Genomic DNA, 11421 nt, shown 5'->3' on the forward strand with positions numbered 1-11421 from the left:
CCTCGATATCAAAGTCAACAGCCCGACGCTCTGTACGCTGACACATCGTACGCATGAGACAAAGGCCGCGCGCGCGGTTATCCTCGACGCATATTTAGCGCGAAACGCACCCCTGTCCGATTCACCTCTCCCTTTCTCTCTCTCTCTCTCTCTCTCTCTCTCTCTCTCTCTCTCTCTCTGTCTCTGTCTCTGTCTCTGTCTCTCTCTCTCTCGCTCCCTCTGTCTTTCTCCCGTGTTGACACTCGCCGCGCTTGTGCCATTAGTCATACCGAGCACGGAATCGGCCGGGCGCTAAATAGAGACGGAAATTTCGGGGCTGGAAGACGCGCGCGCTCTGCCGTCGCACTTTCCCGCCGGGATGATTCACGACTTGTTCCTTTTTCCGTTTCGCCATCGTAACAACGAACGTACCTCCGAGTTCGAGTGTCTTTAAACAAAAGCGGGCGTAAAGATCAGATATAGAAATACGGGACACGTACGGGTTGCGAGCAGGAGGAGGGGGAAGAGCGGCTTTGGGGGATCGCAGCAAGACGGCAGCGAGCACGCGCGCTAATTCTCACGCGGCGGGCTCTTTGTCCAGAGTTATTCCAGATGTTAATTAGCCGTGGTCGACCGTCACTGACCTCGTCACGGCGCGACGCGGCGGAAAGTCTTCGGCGGTCGCGTTGCTGCATCGCGATAGCCGGCCGCATTTGGGACCTACCCCAATCAAAAGCGAGACCAACTAAACGAACTACCGCGCTCCCAGGGCGGGCATGGTAATCGTCCTGAGTCACGCGAGCGGGAAGAAGCGGTGGTCTGAAAAGCGCAAGGGTGCCCGCGTCGCGTGCGTATCGCCATTCACTTGATAGTCGCTCGCCGCTCGGCGGACATTAGCGACGATGCCGCGGTGGAGATCTTCCTGGCGGGCCTTAGAAAATCTCTCTTGGCGCGCGCTTATCACGATCAGCTGAGCTGATATCGTTTAATCGCCGTCACGCGCCGGATGCGCGGCACAAGCCCCCACGTCGTTATCGCGAAGGCACCGCGACTGCGGCTTTTCCACTGTTGAATGTCTCGGATAGTCGACGCTCTATAATACAATTAGACCAGTCGACGTTCGCAGGGTGCGCTGAAACGCACCTCTCGCGAAGATGACTCGCTCGTGAAAAGTGTGAATGACGAGATCGAATTATCGAGTGCAAAAATCCCGATGTGAATCCCACCATGGTTTCAACGGATATCTAATCTTAGATCGCAATCACCGGAGAGCAGAGGTAACCGCGCGCAAGGTCGGTCATTAATTCACTCGGCGAGTCGGGAATATCGAGACACCGTTGTTCGAACAAGATCATCCCCTTTCCCGTCCACCTGAGCCGTCTCGCTAACGGGATTAGGGCTCCTTTAATACGCGAGACCATTAAATCACTTCGATTCCCCGTCGGATCGGGCTCTCACAGTTTGGCTCGGCTCGACTCGTCTCGCCTCGCCTCGCCTCGCTGTTTTCGTGCGTTTCACGAAGCTCGTCTGCGAGCCGCCTGTGAAACTTTGCGTTCCCCACCGAGCGGGACGAATCGTCATACTGTAACCAACGGACGTTTCCTAAGCGTCGCTTTCCTAACCATGCGCGCATGATTATTTCCGATAAGCGACCCCTGAGTCTCCTCTTCGACAAGTACGCGATACAATATCTAGGTATCTGCGCTTGGAGACGCCAAAAGCGGAAAAAAGCAGTTGCGAGCGAGCGGTTCCTCCGCGATTCAACGGCGGCGGCGGCGGCGGCGTCGTCTCCATCCTATCGATGGGTTTGCAGCCGGGCGGATGTAGTTCGCGCGAGCCCGGCGGCGCGGTACGTCTGACCGCCCGGTATATAATATAACACCGCTGTGCCGCGGGAACTATAGTCACCGGCTAGACTGCACCCTCGCACCCCCGCACCGGGAATAGAAGGTCGGCGTAAAGAGGAAGAGAGAAAACGAGAGCGACAGTGAGAGAAAGAAACGGCTAGACAGAGAGAGAGAGAGAGAGAGAGAGAGAGAGAGAGAGAGAGAGAGAGAGGGAGAAAGAGAGAGGGAGGGAGAAAGAGAGAGACATGGAGATTCGGCGAGGGCGAGCGCGACGGGTTAGGCAAAGTGGGTGGATGGGTGGATAGTTGGTTGGTTGGTTGACTGGTTGGTTGGTTGGTTGGCTAGCTGGCTAGCTGGTTGGTTGGTTGGTTGGTTGGTTGGTTGGTTGGTTGGGTTCCGAGCGACCCCACGAGGGAACGAGCGCGCGAGCGCGGGTGCGAGCGTGCACGACAGAGACGGCGCGAAGGGCGGCTGGAGGTGGCAGGGAGACGAGGGGGAGGACAGGGTGACCGAGTGCGAGAGGGCGAAGCGGGGGCGAGAGCTCAGCCAGTTCGAGGTAGGGGGCGATGGCTAGACACCGCTCAGACGGTCCAGGGGGTCGCAGGGGATAATTTCTGCAGTGACGTCGACACGGGGGACGCGGATTCGGCGGGTTTCGATCGGAATCGCGGCGTGAGAACGTGCGGAGAGCGCACCGACGCGACCTCCCGGAATCGACGTCGCTTGCACCTGCACCGAACGACCTTCGCCGACGCACGTGTTCCGATTAGATATGCGAGGCACAAAACGCGCGACCGGCGCGCATCGGTCGCGCGTCCAGGTGATGATCGCCACGACCGTCTGCCGTAGTTTTATGCTCCAACTCTTTCGACTATCGTCCCTAACTCGTGCGTCGAAAGATAATTTTATATCCCCAGACGTTCCTCTCCTCTCTCTCTCTCTCTCTCTCTCTCTCTCTCTCTCTCTCTCTCTTTCAGTGCATCTGTCTCGATGTACCAGCGCTCTTTGATATCGATGTGTCTAATATTTGTACTCCGACGGAACGTTTCTACATCGGCATCTGTGTGACTGGTGATTACGCAGATGTTTCTCCCCGTAGCTACTTGATGCAAATAGGCCGAATTATCACACACCACGTGTGAGTCAGTCTCTCGTGAGAGTCGAGAGTTGAATCCCTTTGAGTTTCGTGCACGACGATTTTGCATCTTGACTTGTTTTGACATGCTCCAAGTCTACGGCACGTTACGCCAATGCATCGGCATGAGTGAGGCCGGGGATGCGGCCAACTGTTTTTTATCAAGTGACGATAGAGAGTTCGCGCTTGGACCGAGTCGAGTTGGGACGGTCCAGGTCGAGACGAAGGTACTCTAGATGAGGAGACATCTGTCATTCTCATAGTTTTCTCATAAGAATGTCGCGCGCGAGCCAGTCGCGTTTCCCCGTCGGCGCCTTCGCGCCGGCGGGAAAACGCATTACCACCTTGAAATTGCTGCAGCGTCGGCGTTCCGCGAATATGTATCTGCGAGAACCGAAGCGAAGCGACGTCCACGGCAAACGAGATTTTGACATCTACCGTTATTTCAAGCGGAACGATTTATCTTCCTCTCTCCCGGGCGAGGGCCGGAATATCTCTCCACCTGGAGTGTTGTGTGATTACAAAAAGACACACGGACGGTGAATACCTCAGAGACCCAGAGTATTAACATTCTTCAAAGAGACTTTCTATATTCTATAAATTTCATTCAGCTCAAGCTGCGCATTCTCCGTGTCACCGCGCGCACACGTCGCGCGGCGTGTCAGCGCGAAACGGTTAGATGCTTCGCGCTGAACTTTATTTCGCTTAACGTCACACAGTGTTTCCAATGAGAGGTCTTCACCGCAAACATGCAGAAGCGGCTTACGCCAGATTTATAGAAAGGGTATTCCGGGAACACGCACACAGGCTGCCTCGCTTTGCGACGTTACAGCTAGATTATTTGCCTTCCCCGTGAAAACAAGCGATCCCAGCGACTCTTCTGTTACAACCGGTTGAGAAATCGTTCAGTCATCGCGCCGGCCGAGGTCGCGGCGGAATTAATGCGCGTTAAATTAATGTTTAATAACATGCAAATCATATAGCCGGGCCGAAGCGGCTGTCGTCGCCTCGCCGTGCGTTATACAAAGCCAAAAGGAAGACGTCGCTATTAAGGTCGCTCGCGCGCGCGCGCGCCAGATAAAAGCGGGATCTCTCGTGACGTCGCGAGAGCGTTACTCATTCCGTTTGATGTGTGACCCGAGTCCGCGTCGAGCAGCGTCGCGCTGCTCGATTGCGCGCGCGGAAAGATTTGCATGAACGTGGATGCGCGCGGACGTGTCGAGGGCTGCACTCGACGTCGCTGCTGTCGAGACGTCGCGGATTCTCGCCGACCGCGCGCGCGTCTCCGTATACGGGATTGGTCGTTCTTATCCCTCCCGGTGCATACTGATACGCTCGCGCGAATTTCACGGGCACTGCAATTGAAATTACAGTTATTACGGCGACCGTCGCAATTACTCCGTAACTCGGGATTACTGTGATTGTTGTAATTGCTCGTGATGCAGTAATTAACCGTGGTAATTGCGGCGATACCTCGAGCACAGCCGGCCGCCTGTAATCAGCGTGTCGATTGTCGATCTGCGGGCGCGCGGTGTGCCGAAAAAATGTCTTTCTCAAGCGGGAGTTACTCGAGACTCGGGCTTTTCGGGCTTCGGAGCCGATTCTCTCGGCGGCGAGAACGAACTCTACGAGGTGGGCAGGGGGAGAGGGGGGGGGAGGGTAACCAACGATAAGGGAGCTAAGGGAGTCTCGACGAGCTGAGCTTCGGGAGAAAGAGAATCTAACGAACTAAGCGCGTCAGGAGAACCGTCAAAGTCGCACTCTCCCGGTGAATTTTAAGCAGGGACTTTACTCCAGCCGAATTTCAATCCGCAGCTCCGGTCGAAGGGACACGCGACTGCGGTGAACCGCGCGCGCCCACACGCCACGTTTCCCCGATGTCTCCGTTAAGGGAGAAACCACCTTGACAATTCGCCGCCGCGCCCTCGCGCGCGCGCGCGCACGATCGAAAAATATCGCCGACTACAAACATCGGCGACTCCGACATTCAGCTGGTGCGCGCGAACACCGTCGGAAAACACGAAGCCAATGTCGGCGGCGCTTCTCGCCGGAAACGCGACCGTCGCGCGTCAGCCTCCCGGAAGCGTGAACACGAGGCGGCGAGCGTTCGACCAGGCAGGATACGGCGGGGACAGATGGCTGACCGACGTCCGCAAGTGGGCAGGAAGGAGGACATCGGGACCCCGATGCCCTCGAGGGATGACGGCGACTCGGGCGACTAGAGGCAGGGGGCTGAGAGAGGGGGACAAAGGAAGAGAGAGAGAGAGAAAGTGAGAGGCGACAGGAGTTACGGTTTCGTGGTCGTAACGTGCGTGCGACGTAATTTCCCGCAGCACTGCCGCCGCCTCCGCCTCCGCCGTCGCCGTCTATGCCCGTCCATCCGTCTGTCCGTCCACGGTGACGCGACGCGACGCGTCGCGTCGCGTCGCGTCGCGTCGCGTCGCGTCGCGACGCCCCGCGCGACACCCCCGCGCCGCAGTGGCGTGCGTGCATGCCGTTTACACCATTGTTCCGCCCTCCTTCTCCCCCTTTTCGCATACGAAATCGAACATTCCCGCGCTTCCCGTCGGGATATAACGCGATCTTGCGAGGAGCGAGACGGCATCTCCAAGTGGCACGCTCTCCGGGCCGTCTAGACGCCTTACATCGCGACGTATAGCCCCCGCTGCTTCGTCCCTCCTTCTCTCACCCCCCTCTCTCTCTCTCTCTCTCTCTCTCTCTTCTCCCAGTGGACTCGTCGGCATCTCGCGATACCCCCTGCGCTTCGTTGGCCCCTACGACGACGACGACGATGACGACGACGACGACGACGACGACGACGACGACGACGACGACGACGACGACGACGACGACGACGACGACGACGACGACGACGACGACGACGATCCGTTAGGGAGCGAAAAGCCACCCCTCGGAGATGTCGAGCGAACGGGGGCGATCGAGAACGCTCGAGATTCGGCGGCCGGCAAGGATAGCGCGCGCAAATCGTCGGAGGATCTCCTCGATTCTTTTCATGCTTTTATTTATAGACTGATTCCTCCTCGGATCTTATTAAAAATCGTTAGGGTATATACGGTGTAGTGTCTTACTTTTCAACATGACGTTTCGTCTGCGCGCGAGGTGCGCGCTTTTTGCTATTATTGGAATTATTAATACGGATCTACAAGTGACGCCACGTCCGCCGCTACTTTGTGCTTCACAATTTCCATGAATTATAAACGTACACTTTTCTTCGAGACGGTCTCATCGATCCATTTTCAAGAACGAGGCACCTTGACGGCGACCTTGCAGCTCGGCGTTGAATATATATATATATATATATATATGTATATGTATATGGATAACGCGATTGCATCTCCGAAAGGGAAACAGTATATGGTACGCGTCAAGTCGACTCGCCATCTCGCTTCTCCAGTATCGAGGTGTATCAGCGAGAGATACCATCGGCCCGGGAGAGAAAGCAATTTGTCTTTCGCGACTGCTCCGGACAGAGAATAACCGTGAGCGTTTAATTAAAAAAATTAATTACTCGCGGCACACGGAGTCACGGGTAGAGTGCATCCCGTTTGGAACTTTGCGCGTCGCGCAATTGCGGAAAACACTCGGAGATTTACGGCCGCGTATACCTGCACACGTGTGTACGCGAGCGCATATATCCGCGAGCGTAATTCCGACGCACGGTCCCTCGCTGAATCCCCTTACGAATAGAATTCCGTCGCGAATAGACAGATGGATCGACCGAAGCGGAGATCCGGATATAAACGGAGCTCACGTGGTAATAATATATTCGAGATATTAAACATTCATGCATGCGCGCGCGTGCGCGCGCGAGAAAGAATTGAACGGAGCGTTTTCACGCTCAATGGCGCGCTGAACCGTGAACGTGGCGGGTTAAAGCATTAATTGAAGGCCAAGTGGGTCGCTAAGTAGCTTAGATAATCAGATATGAGCCGATCGAGCGGCGCGGGAAAAAAACAACGCAGCGGGGGCGAGTGGAGAGCGAGCGAGACGGAGAAAAGGTTCGCGAGAGGAGACAATGCGCGTGAGCCGACGAAGCAACGGCGAAACGAGGGGCAAAAACGTCAACGGTTATAACTGTTGTGGCTGCGGTTGCGGCGAGGACGTCTGACGTCTGGCACGGGAGAATTGCAGCAGGGGAACGCGACGGGTTACGACGGCGGCGGCCGGCGGTGGCGGCGACGACGGCGGCGGCGGCGGCGGCGGCGGCGACGGCGGCAGGGAAGAGGGGGGCCGACGGGGTGGCGGACGTGATACTCGGGCGCGGGGCAATTCCGACGGGTGGTTCCGAGGATTTCGGCTTTATTCGAGTCGTTTCGTCTACCTTTCGGCGATGGATCCCGCGTCTCGTCTGCACCGGACAGCCAACAGCTACCCCGGCCCGCTTTGATCCGCCTTTTTTCGGAATTTCACCACGTACGCGCGCGGCACGGCGCGGCATCCCGACGAATAGAATTAAAGTGCGATTTAAGCACTTCCGTCCGGATCGAAGCAGACGACGACGACGACGAGCGCGGCGCCGAGGACGACGACGACGACGACGACGACGCGTAGCTCGAGCTGTTCCGCGAGATTAGCGTGAGATAATAGGCCCGCTCTCATTCCGCCAATTTCCACGTCTCGCGACAACGTTCGTCGGTCGGTCGGTCGGGTCGAATTTCTCTACATCGTGCAACATCGCCGATGAGGAGGAGATTGCCGATAAACGCGGAATATTTCGGATTAACTGGACTGGTCTGGCGCCATGCGCGGCGACGGCGTAGGGTCGAATGCGGCGGAATTGCACGCAACGAAATTGCATTCGAGCGATCTACAAAAATCGGGCAAAGTGCGAAATTCCATTGAGCTTAACGCGTGCACGCGTTAACGTCGAACGTTAATCAATAAATTAACGCGGGCCAATCGCAGCCACGGATGCTCCCGCGTTAATGTTGTTACCGAAAATTGGCAAATTAAGTGAATCGCACATGTGCGAATGAATTTACACGCGTACATACGCTTGACTTTATGTCACTTGGCGATTGAATGCGAATCGACTTTGCGCGCCAATTTGTCGGCTGAATGTCTCAGCGGGAATCTTTCAATTATTTATCAGACGATTAACCTTCAGAAGCGGTGCCGGCGGAGTAGTTGCACTTTTGTACATATATATATATATATATATATATAACTCTTTTATATCGATGACATATTTTTATATATACCAGAGACACTTGTCGCGCTCCCGCAAAGCGTCGAAAAACCCAACATACTCTTCAACTCAAAGATAGGCGGCCGCCCGCTCCCTAAAGGTCAGAGTCCAAGTGTAAATCGCCCTCCAGGTCGCTGATGATATTTACCTCGGCGAAGCCCGCCATTATTACCGTCTCCCTGCCGCAGTCTGCGCATTACGTGGCTGATGCGTGTCAGAGTGTGCGATCCTGCAGACGCGACGAATGCAAAGTCTAGGCGCGCCCGAGCGACACGCTCCGGCAAATAAAGCGTATGTACCGTCATGATGTCAGCTTCTCTCTATCAAAGTTCCCTGCGCCGTTTATCTATCACATGTGCGTGCGAAGCCGCGTCGCGCGCGAGCGGCGAAAACTCCTCGGAGTCGCGGGCGCTCTCGAGTGCTCCTGCTCGCGCGGCGCGTAAAGCTAGAATCCCCCCCTGTCGAAAAATGTCGAAAGTAAATTTCCGTCAATTATTTTCAAGGCCCCGCGCTATCTGCCGCAGATTTTTGCGGTCGGTGACTCGGCTCGTAAGCGATCCCGAGCGAATCGCGTGAACGAGCCGAGCAGATAGGAAGCCCCGCGTGATAAGACGCTGTTTTTCATGCGTACGCGTACGCGCGCGCGCGCGCGCGCGTGCGCGTTCGTCAATTAATTCCTCACATCGCCTGATTTTGTTGTGTCTAATGCGTCTTATCGCGCGCGATGAATGGTAATCCGCTCAGTGAAGCGTTGAATTATCTTTTCGGGCCTGCGGGTCTGCGTCGTTGAAAGATATCGCTTTTCCCTCGCCGAGCGTGCGCGCGTAACACCTATATTTAGACGAGTATAATGACAAATACATCACGCATCCGCGTCGCGGATCTAATGAGCCCGTTTTATTTTCAACACAAGTCTCAACACATGTCTGTCTGTCCGCGGCGTCTGTCTGTGTGCGCGTGCGACGACGAGTCTCGCGTCTCATCGCTCATCGAGTGCCGACCTGACAAAGAAGTCATCGACGATTTACATGCATCGAGGGCGCGCGCTTCGAGGAGCTTTACGTAATTTTTGCAGACGAAAGCCCCTCCCCCCCTCCCCCCCCTCTCTCTCTCTCTCTCTCTCTCTTTGTCTCTCTGTCTTTCTCTTTCTCTCGGAGAAGCGCCGGCCGAGTAAGCTCGGCCGGCAGAAGTCTCGGGCGAGAGATAAGATCTCCTCCTGTGTCCCTTAGATTAAAGCGGCTGTAAAGGCAGGCAAACGAGGGGCGGTGTTAACTTCTTGTTTCACGTCCCGGCCGCGGAAATAGTGAGTCATTCCGACGCGCGGTCGTGTCGCGCCGAGGAAACTGTCTGGCGGAGGAGTGCCGTTTCCCCGCGTAATCCGCGCCGCGGGTATCGCACGGCGAAGGGGGAGAGGAAAAAGAGCTCGTGACCCGCGGGAAGGGACCGGGGGGTCGCGGAACCGTAAAAAGTTTCTCGCGCGGGTGAGATTGGGTTGCACGCGGCGACGGCGACGGCGACGGCGATGGCGACGGCGACGGCGGCGGCGGCGGCGGCGGCGGCGGCGGCGGTGGCGGCGGTGCAGACGTCGCGCGTTGATTGTCGCAGCCGCTCGTTAAAGCGCGAAAAAAAGAAGAGGAAGGCGGAGGGAGGCGCGGGAGGGACGCTAGGCAGCGGCTACGCGTCCTTGCGAGTTATGATTATTACTACCGCGTGCTTTCCTCAGCCACCTTGCTGGAGAAGGAACGTGAGCTCACCGGCGCGTCGGCTCGCAACTCTCCGAATCGCTCGCGCGCGCGCTTCTTGGCGTTTCGTTATGGAAATAATCAAAGGAGAATGTCGTTGCGAGCGAAACACTCCGCTGCCAGCCTCATGATTTATTAACGGATGACAGAGAGAGGATGGCATCGCGATGAAATTATCGTGACCAACGACTCGAATCGCTTCCGAGCGAGCGGCCGAGCGAGCGATGATCGCTCAGAAACGGAACGAAGGGGGAATCGCGTCGCGGTGGCATTAAGCTGCCGGAAACAAGATGTTCCTCTCCGCTCCCCTTTCTCTCTCTCTCTCTCTCTCTCTCTCCTCCTTGCAGTTGCCGGTGAGGACGTACGACTCCGGGTCAGTTGATTAACGAGCTGTATCCGTTTTGAATCTTCATTCGTCTTGGCGTAAACGAGCGCCAAGACGGCGCTGGCGAAACGCGACGATCGCCGTTGACGATGGCGACGGCGACGGCGACGGCGACGGCGACGGCGATGGCGGCGGCGGCGGCGGCGGCAGCGGCAGCGGTGGCGACGGTGGTGGTGGCGGCGGCGGCGGTGGCGGCGGCGGCGGCGGCGGCGGTGGCGGTGGCGGAGCTGCTGCTGCCGCTGCTGGTGTTCCACCGTGAAATATTCGCTCCGGAGAGAGCGATGGTAATTGCCAAGAGGTATGCGTTTGCCAGCAAGGATCGCATCGCGCGGATGTCCCGGAGTAAATCGATTTCTGATAAGCGCGCGCGCTCGTCATTATAAAGGAATTCGTCCGCCTCTGCGATTTTAATAGCAACGGCCGAGCCTCCGGCCGGTATTTTGCTCTTGCGCGCGCGCGGTAATCGCGACGGAACATCTCTCGTAAACATTTCGCGATCCTTCATTCTCGTCCCCCTTGCAGCGGCGCGAGCGCGTCGCGGATTAACCAGCGACTCATTTTCCGTTTCGTTCCGTTCCCCGTTCCGTGCCGAGTGATTCCGTCGAGAGACGAACCATCAGCGCGTCATGAGGTTAACATGGGGTCAGGCGAGGCATGCTGCAGGTATTCCGCCCATCGGCAATGCGGTCAAACGGCTTGGAACGATACAATATTTCTCATCTGGCGTCGCGACGCTGCCGTCACCGCCACCGCGAATGACGTCGGCTCCCGGGTGCCGATAAATACAGACTTTGCGAGAGAGCGGCGGTCCGCGCTCGGTTTCGCGGTATCTCGAACTCGGCTTAATGGCGCTGTTAACTGCCGTATTATTTAACGTGGATTTATGCATCGGTGTGGCAACCGATTAAAACGCCACCGCGGTTAGCGAAGGTCGGTGGCTGGCTGGCTGGCTGGCTGGCTGCGCGCCGCAGCGTCGGCTCGAGAGGTGGAGGAGGAGGAGGAGAGGACGCAGACGTTGGTCGCCGTATCTCGTGCTCTTAATCCCTCGTTATAGCCCGCTCTGATAAACAGCCGCGCCTGGAACGGCGACGGAGGTGGCGAGGAGGATCGGCCGCGAAAAATAC

The sequence above is a fragment of the Harpegnathos saltator genome, unplaced genomic scaffold (genome assembly GCF_003227715.2).
Source record: "Harpegnathos saltator strain DR-91 unplaced genomic scaffold, Hsal_v8.6 scaffold13, whole genome shotgun sequence".
In the NCBI taxonomy this organism is placed as follows: domain Eukaryota; kingdom Metazoa; phylum Arthropoda; class Insecta; order Hymenoptera; family Formicidae; genus Harpegnathos; species Harpegnathos saltator.